This window comes from Meriones unguiculatus, chromosome X, assembly GCF_030254825.1.
Source record: "Meriones unguiculatus strain TT.TT164.6M chromosome X, Bangor_MerUng_6.1, whole genome shotgun sequence".
Classification (NCBI taxonomy): Eukaryota; Metazoa; Chordata; class Mammalia; order Rodentia; family Muridae; genus Meriones; species Meriones unguiculatus.
Genome location: NC_083369.1, coordinates 94,279,725 through 94,288,329, shown reverse-complemented (window position 1 = coordinate 94,288,329; position 8,605 = coordinate 94,279,725). Strand labels below are relative to the sequence as shown.

Here is an 8,605-nt window from a genome sequence, read left to right as displayed (position 1 = left end):
TGGGAGTTGAATATATTTTGGAATAAGATTTCCTGTTACCTGGAAACATTAAAAAAAAAAAAAGAAGAAGAAGAAGAAAAGAAGAAAGAAAGGAAAAAGGAAAATAAGAAAGGGTGTGTGTGTGTGTGAACTATAGGTTTTATTCAACCAAGACAATCCTCTTAGGAAGAACAATGGTTAGTGCTTTCTGTAAAATCACTTGCCATCAGTGAGTTTGTCAATCATTCATTCAGACACCCATTCTCTTAATCCTTACTGAGTGCCTACTCTATGCTAATCACAATGCTCCAAGCAAATATATAGGCGTCAAGTGTGCACTAAGTTTTCAAGATGAGTCTGTACTTCGGATAACAAGGTGACTGCTGCTACAGGCTGTTTAAGCAGCCTGGACTTTGAGAGACCTGGGTCCCGGTTCTCACATAACTTGCAGGGTAACTGAAACCAGCAGCATAACTACTTTCACGTGCCTCAGTTTCCTGCTCTGCCAAGCAAGGCCCTTGCACAGAGCCTGAGAGCGAGACCCATCAGTATTAGCACAGTTACCTCACCCCTGTACTCCCGTCCACAGACCACTGCTTGGCGGTATTTCAGAAGCTGGCCGGGCCCTCTGCCGCTGACCCTGGAAATCGGGTCACCGTAGACAAGGCGGAGTGTGCAGGGCGCCAGAGGGAGGGGTCTTTTGAGCGCGGCTACTCTACTTTCCCTAGGGCCGCTGGAGAGTCTAAAAACTCACTTCGGAGGAAGGGAAAGAGCGTGAAGTGGCTCTTTCGATTTGAGACACCCCCTCCCCCCAGGCAGGCGTGGAGTGAAATCTTAGAAGCCGAAGCTGCTGGGTTTGAAAGGAATGCCGGAGTCGGTGGAAGTCGGAGCTAGTCCACCCGAAGGTCAGCGAGTTGTTTTGAGTTCTCGTACCCGGAAAGGGGGAGGGGGGCGGGGAGGAGAAGACGCTAGGGGCCCGAGAGACCCCGCGTCAGAGCCAAAAATTGTTTGTGCTGGGGAACAGGCAGCTCAGCGGAAGCCGCGACGGGGGCGGGTCACGTGCGGCGGTGGCCGTGCAGCTGGCGGGGAAGCCGGGCTGAGACAAGGGCCCGGCCGGGGCGAGGGCGGAGCGGGGCCGCGGCTCTCGGCGCCCAAAGTGGAAGCCGAGGAGCCGGGGCTCCCGGGAGCGAGGGGAACCCGAAGCATCGGGCTCGGGAGGCTCTCTCGTTCAGGAGGAGTAGGGTGGGAGCAGGGGCGCTCCGAGCTCCTCGTGGTGCGGCGCGGGCGGGCGGGAGGGAGGAGGACGATGGCCGGGGGCAGTTGGTGGGGGGTGGGGTGGGGAAAGACGTGCAGAGGGACCCCAGCGGGGCTTCCCCCTCCTAGCCAGGGCGAGATCCACTCGGAGATCGCCTGAGTGTCTGAGACCCGAACGGGGAGGCGCCGCTCTTGCAGTCATCGGCCTTGTTTTCTTCTCTCAGGCAAATCCCGGAACGGCCGGAACCGCCATCCCTGTCTGAGTCCCAAGGGCGCCCAAATACGCATGGGGGGAGGGTGCGCCCTGCAGGGCTCCCGGGGTCGGGGAAGGAGGGGGTAGGACGACAGAGGTGACTTAAGGGGGTGTGAGTCGGTGGCGCGCACGAATTCACACCCTCTCCCACCCCCAACCCCCCGGGGAAGAGAGGAGAGCTACTCTTGTCCTCCTTAGGGGAGCGAAGAACTGGAAAGAAACCACCTACACCATTGAAGAACAGGGATGGCTTCGCGGCCGGTGGACTGGGCCTCAGACTTGCACAGAGTGGCGCGTAATACTCTTGCGTGGGAGGGTTAAGGACACAAACTTGGCCACCTGCCAGAACCCTTGGGAACTCTCCACTTTGATGTTGCCCTCATTCGCCAGTGCCCTGGAATATATTCCCCTCTCTGGGTGTGTGTGTGTGTGGGGGGTCCACGATGCTCTGGTCTGAGGCCTGGAAAGAGTGGTGGTAGTGTGGGCTGGCCTGAGATGAGAAAGCCACCCCCGGTTCCTCTCGGGAAGGCGCAGAGCAGTTGTCTTGCAAAGTTTCCTGTACTCCTCCCCACACAGCCCAGTTGAGGAAGGGTGGCTCTTCCGGAGGTGAGGGAGGAAGGAATAGCCTCGAAGCTCGGACTGGTGCACTATTTCCTTTAACTCTGACCCTGGAGCTCAAGGGACACCGTGGGCCCCAGCGTGTTCCTGTTCCAGACGCTGCACTTCAGTTCGCTGCATCGTATGCGCATGGTCGCGGCGGCAGCGGCTGCTGAGCAAAGTCTGGGACGACAGGAGACGCCATTTGCACCCCCCCTCCCAGCAGGTTGGAAGGGGCGGGGGTGTCGCCCTCCGCGGAAGCGTATTTCTGGCAGTGACACTGATTAGATGCTGTGCCGCTACGTGCATGGAATCGGGGTGAGCCTTCATCGCTCCCGTTCGCCACACACACTTTTCTGGTGGGAAAGTTGTGGGTCGTTTTCCCCCCCTCCCATCCTCCCCTCTCGCCGCACAGCTGCCGTCTCCGGGGGGCTGAATTAGGAGAACGTGTTTAGCGAAGAGGATGGGGCGAGAGGATTTCTCTGGCCCGGGGAAGCCGCCGAGCCCGGGCCTCGAAAATCCAGCCCTGGCTTTGCGTCGAGCTGCCGAGTGCGGCGCTTACGCGCGCCCGGCCAGCCGAGGCCTGGTTTCCATCTGCCCCCTTTGCCTCCGTGTTAAGTTCGCCGGGGAAAACCCAACGATCCGTGCAAAGCCCCTCGGAGGAGCGCTACCCCCCCACCCCAGCCTGATCCTGACCGATGGAAAAAATGACAGTATAGGTCAGAACAGGCTGCCCGGGAGTATTAATGCGGCTCTCTCTGTTCCCGGTGCTAGGGGAGGATGGGCGCCTCGCCAGGAAACTGCCGAGGGAGGAACCGCGAGGGCCGCCTGCCCCTCTTGAGGCTAGAAAACGTGGATTCTCACTGGAACCAAACAAATGTGGTCAGACAGCTAAGGGAACTTATCCCAGTTAAATACTGACACACGGGGTGTATTTCAAGCTAGACCCCCTCCCCCACAATCAAATACACTGAGTCGGTTAAAAATAGGACGAGAACAGGTTAATCTGTAGAGGAGAACCTTCCTGTTTACTTATCGTGAAACATGCCTTCTGGAGGGTCTGAGCCGAACCCCCTTATCTTGGTACGGACCATGTGTCCTGAAGTAGAGGGGACCCCGTTGCGCTCCATTTTGGGGAACCTTTAATGAATGAACTCGGAGAGACTATTTTTGTTGTAGTTTCTATTTGACGCTGCTTGTTCTCCCTTGCTCGCTCTGGCTTCAGGGTGTTTGTGCTTAGCTTTTACAGACCTCTTGCCTTTCTTTCTTCTCCTGCCCACACGCTGCAGGATGGGAGCAGAAGGAGGCCACAGTGCTGTGCCGCTCCCGCCGCCACCGCCCTCGGACTCTCACTTGCGCACCGCACCACGCGGCCTCAGAGGCTGGGAAATGTGAGCTCTCCGGGTGGCGCTCGAGAACTGGAATTCTGATTTGGGTCTGAGGAATTGTTACAGAGGCAGGTCGGCCACAGCTTGTGGGGGCTTGGAGACTGTACAGGGCAAGTCCCTGAGGTGACCCAAGCCCCCAGGAAGCAAACTTTAGAGACGTCTGTGTTCTTTGTCTGGGGGCTGGCAGCCTGGCACTCACACACAGCTCAGATAAGGATCTAAGAGCCTATCGTCAGCACTTTTAAGTGATAAGTCTACCGCTGGTAACCAAGTCTGAGAAATCCCTTGTCTTGGAGAAGGAAAAAGGAAACCTCATGTTATGAGTTGTAATGGATCCTTCAAGCCCTTCTTTGTTGCCCCCAACCCCGACACATCTCCCTATCCTATCGGACATAGTAAAGAGAACTTTTCTTAAGTAGGAATGTGGCCAATCTTGCTCACATAAACATTACTTACATTTGGGTGCTAGGAAAATGTGGTCCACCACTGGCAGAGGACTTGACTTTTAACCCAAGCCTCTCTGAGGACAAGGTAGCCTTGTCCTTGAATCACCTTGGAAAAAAGGTGGGCCGGAAGACCGGTGCTGTGTTCCCTAAGACTGCAGGGAGAGTGTGAATACGCTGTGTCTGATCCCTGGTTGGAACCTGACATTAATCCAGACTTAAATGAATGCCATTAAAGAACGCTGTCACGAGGCCTAGAGCTCATCCTTGGAATCCTAGCACTCAGGACATTGAGGCAGAGGATTGTCTTAAACTCCAGACCCATCTGAGATGACAGAGTGAGACCTTGTGAGGGGTGGGGTCGAGGTGAGGTGGGGGAGTCACTCTTCCACACCACCAGTTCAGGCCTTTAAGGTTACCGTGTCAAGAGATACTTGGAGGACATTTTGCCTGAAGTTTCCTGTACACAAAAACAATGCAGTCTCCACTTTGTCCAAACATAACTCCGAATAGACCTGGGGGAACTTTTATCAAGTTTCTTACCCCCTCCTTACCCGTAGGAAAGGAATATCAAATCCTAACAAGTACACGTGTAACACTGCAGCTGTCTAAGCACTTATTAGTGGAAGCAGTTTCTCAGAGCAACTCTACAATGAGGTGCACACTCAGACCGCTTTCCTTGCCTCAGTGAGAACACAGAGGTTCAGTACTGTTAAGTGGCTAGCTTGCCCCAAAATAGGTCTTGGATTGACCAGAAAGAGGGCCCTGTGGCCTCTCCCACACTGTAGCCTATGTGATTTATTTAAAGGGTATTTCAAAGGGAGTGTCTGGACCCCAACCCTCTAAAGTAAAATGTGGCTTCAGACGCCTGGCGTTTTGGGCTGTTATTTTTGCAAAGGAAAGTTCCAGAGTACGATAAAAATTTTTAAAAAATTTTACTGTGACCCCGCAGTACAGAAAGGGCCAAGGGAGGTAGTGTAAAGGCCCCTAGCCCACCTAGCCGCGTAGCATCCGGCGGTCATGTCAGCCGGAGGTGACTAGGGCCTGGGGATAGCCGATTGCTTAGAAACTCCTTATCACCCATCGCCTGTGGTCCTGTGCAGCTTAGCTAAACGGCCACCCGGCCACCCGCGGTGGTGGCTGGTTTGTGCAGGTCCCCTGGCTCCCGGTGCGCCCCTGGGCTCCTCTGGTGGGTCTGGCTAGCTGCTTAGTGGTGCCTCCTGAAGCCTCCCCCCCCCCTCTCTCCACTTGAGGCACTAGCCCTGGGCTAAGCTCCATTGCCTGGAGTTGGAGAGCCCAGTTCAGTCAGTTCAGGTTGGGACTGCTGGTTCCGGCTGTTCGCTTTCAATTCAGCTGGCTACCACCAGCTCCCTCAGCCCCTACTCCCTCTCCAGCGCGCACGAACACGCTTTCCAAGCTCGCTCCGGGCCTCCACTTTCCCTTCCTCTTCCTGGCTCGCTCTGGTGCTTCGATAGCTCAAGGCCAGTATTTGCTTGGAAGAGTCCAGGTGGGGGAGGCTGTGCTGCCCTTTCCCCTAGCCCGCGTATGTGCACACGCTGCTAAAGCCTGGGGCGCACAGCAAGGCCTACGGATTCCCTTGTCTGTCCCTCCTCTCCACCACCCCCCACCCCGAGAAGTGGCAGCTGCTAGTGAGGATCTATTCTATTCGTGCTTCGGAGTGACCCTGGAGTAAAAATAGACCCAGCAGTAGGGCCTGTGTCTGGATTGGGGGGTGGGGTCGGGGAGTAAATCCCATCTCTCACGAAGGCTAGTAGGTCTGCCCCTGAACAGTTTCTGTTGACCACAGCATGCCATCCCTGAATGCCCAGGAGAGGATGAGCGGCCTAGGCGCACTTTGGGGGCCTTTAGTGGTTTGGGGAATTCAGGAGAGGCCGTCTAGGCAAGGGAGGGAGCGCGGCAGCCCTAGAGCCTCAAGGCAGAACACCTTTCTTGGAACCTTGAAACCCAGGGGAGCCGCTGCCATCTTCGCGTGCCGAGTAGCAAGTCGCTGGTGATTAAGTGTTTCTTTCAGGCTCCTTCCGGCGTTGCGTCTCTCTGGCTTTCCACAGGCTAAAAAGATAAAAACCTAGGGGTGGAGGTGGGGGGAGCTGGCTCACACAACTGCGCTCTCCACTGTGCTTACCAAGTTCACCGTGGTCCCAGAATGTGCCTGCCTCAACCCTTGCACACCTCGCTAAGGCTTGAAGGGCCTCTGCCCCTACCTTCGATGACTCAAAATCTCGAGTTTCAAGGGGAGGGGGCAACAGATTGCCACAGTCACCAACCCACACCCACACCCCGGACTAATCCTTCTTTGCCTCCTGGGATTAACTGGACTCACAGGTCCATAAAACACTGGGCGGGGGGGGGGGGGTCCAGAGGGTATGTCTGTAGAAACACCTTAAAATAGTCCTCTGTGGCCTGGAGTGGGAATTGACTGGGTGGCTGGGTGAGAAATGAATAAACAGACAATTCATGAGTTTTTTTCGGCTGTGAAGGGAACCACCTCAGGCAGGGAAACGGTAGGCAGATTCCCGCAGAAACAGCGCAGCATTTTACCAAATGGCACTGACCTGGCGTAGGCTAGGTAATCAACGCGAGCAGACTGGCTGCACCTGGTTTCTGACGGCACTTCAATGATAAAAAGACAAACAGTCTGAAACTTGGGGGCTGGTCGAGGCAGCCTCCTCATCTGTAAAATAGGAATCAACAGTCCTTCTGTCCCCATGAGGTAGGTTTAAGAGGATGGAAGTGTTAAAGCGCTTTACAAATGCAGTTTGGCCAGTCCATTTCACTGTGGTCAGTGTTCTCTCTCCTACACATGAAGAAACCAGTTTTTTTTTTGTTGTTGTTGTTGTTGTTCTTGATTGAAACAGTAGAATTAAGCCCGCCCCCAAGTCCCTGCAAGAATATGGAAGATACGATGACTCCTAAAGCATCTTCATATTTTGACACCCCCCCCCCCTTTTCAGACCACTACAAATTAAGTTTTTGAAGAATGGGAGAATCTTTGGAATGTTCTAAGAAAAAGTCTCCGTTAAAATTCGAGGTTAATGAGAAAGAAAAATCCTTTAAGATGTATTAAACCCCATTGTAAGACGAAAACCGGAAGGATATAAATTCAAAGTAGCTTCCTGGCCTTGTCCCCTAATGTGGGTCTGGAGAGCAGATGCCAGTAGATAGCCCACCCACCACATACACACACACACACACACACACACACACACACAGAGCACACAGGGCCCCGGAAGTAGGTCTTGACAGATTTGAAAGCTAATTGCAAGGTGATGTAGCTATGCTGGGTGAAGACCAGGAAGCAAGGCGATGACTTGGTTAAAATGAATATCAAAAGAAACACTCAGGCCTACTTGTGTTTCCTGAAGGCCTAGAGCTACTCAAACCTAGGAGGCGAGGAGTACCCTGTAATCTTCCCTGAAGGATTCAAGCAACCTGACTGGCCCAGGGTGGTGGCCAGGTGCACAGGGCACGAAGACCCAGGGCCAGCTTTAATTCAGCCTCTCAAATTTGGCGAGGGTTTGGGGGTAGGGATAGGAGTGGAGAGGAGGCTCCGCTTGGGGCCCCACAGGCCTTTCTCTCACTTCCTTTGCCTCTGCGACCTCTGGCTAGGGCTAACCAGCCTCCACTTCACCGCCCTTCGCCCTAAGCCCTTCCCGCCCGGACGCCCACGCTGGCTCTCCAGACCTCCTCTGCCTGGCGGTCTCAGCTCTTTTCGTGATTCATTTTAGCGGCGTTTCAGAAAGCATGTTTACCTCGGCAGCCCTGGGCGACTCGATCTGCGTAAAAAAGCCCCGAACGTCAGCGCCGACCAGTAGGGGGGGGATTGTCTTATAGATTATTTTTTTTCCTCCTGGTTTTTGTTTTGTGTTGTGTTTTTTAAACCAGAAGGCGAGGTTGGAGAGGGGGTGGGGTGGCGTGTTGCTGCTGTTTTCGAAAACACTGTGTTTGAAAGAGAAACAAAAGCCGTTTAGGAGGTAGTAAGCAAGGCTGCTTTTACATATTAAAAAGTGCAACGAATACCTAGGGGCCCCCAGCAGTGATAAACCAAACGCTCGGCGGATTTCAACAATTAGCAGTTAATCTGTTATCTGCGGTCACCAAACAAGTTTTGAGGCTCATAGGATACTGAATTCCTGTTCCAATTGAGCCCGGATTTGTTGGGCACATCCAGTACCCATAGTTTCTCCTGGTGCAAGCCCAGTTCAGCAGAATTGGGCCACGGATTTGAGCCACATTAAGATTCTCTTAGGCAGTCGACGATCTGCCTGCGTCGCCGCTCGGATTCTGGCCTTGTCTGTCTGATTCAGAATTGTCTCAAGCGGTTTGCACCCCCTAGTTTCGCAGGCCCCTGAATTTTGCACGTGGTAGCCCACCCCCCAGAAAAAAAATAACAATGAGCTACAGGAAGTAAAGTGAATCCCTGGGCCTGGAACTCAGACTGCTACACAACCTGGTCCTGGGAAGCCCATTCGGGTACCCAGACCTCCCCTAGGGCCGCTGCAGCCTGCATTCATCTTCGGCCTCCGCGGGCCAGGGCGGGCGGGGTAGGCCAGAAGGCACTAAGCGCCTGGAGCCTGCATGATGATAAATATTGCGCAGACAGCCCATAAATAATTTGCATTATGTTCAGCTGACAACGCAGGGCGATTAATTTTAATAGCTACATATTTGCC

General features: G+C 54.1%; 1 protein-coding gene across 2 annotated transcripts in view; it reads left to right on the top strand.

Moving 5' to 3' along the window:
- Positions 1–723: 723 nt before the first annotated feature.
- Bcor (BCL6 corepressor) overlaps positions 724–8,605 on the top strand; it is a 117,436-nt gene continuing 109,554 nt past the window's right edge. The window contains exon 1 of one of the 2 annotated variants that reach the window (XM_021643618.2): positions 724–884. The gene's annotated coding sequence lies outside the window, so the exon portion shown is untranslated. The remainder of the gene's footprint in view (positions 885–8,605) is intronic. The other variant, XM_021643626.2, reaches the window with a different exon arrangement.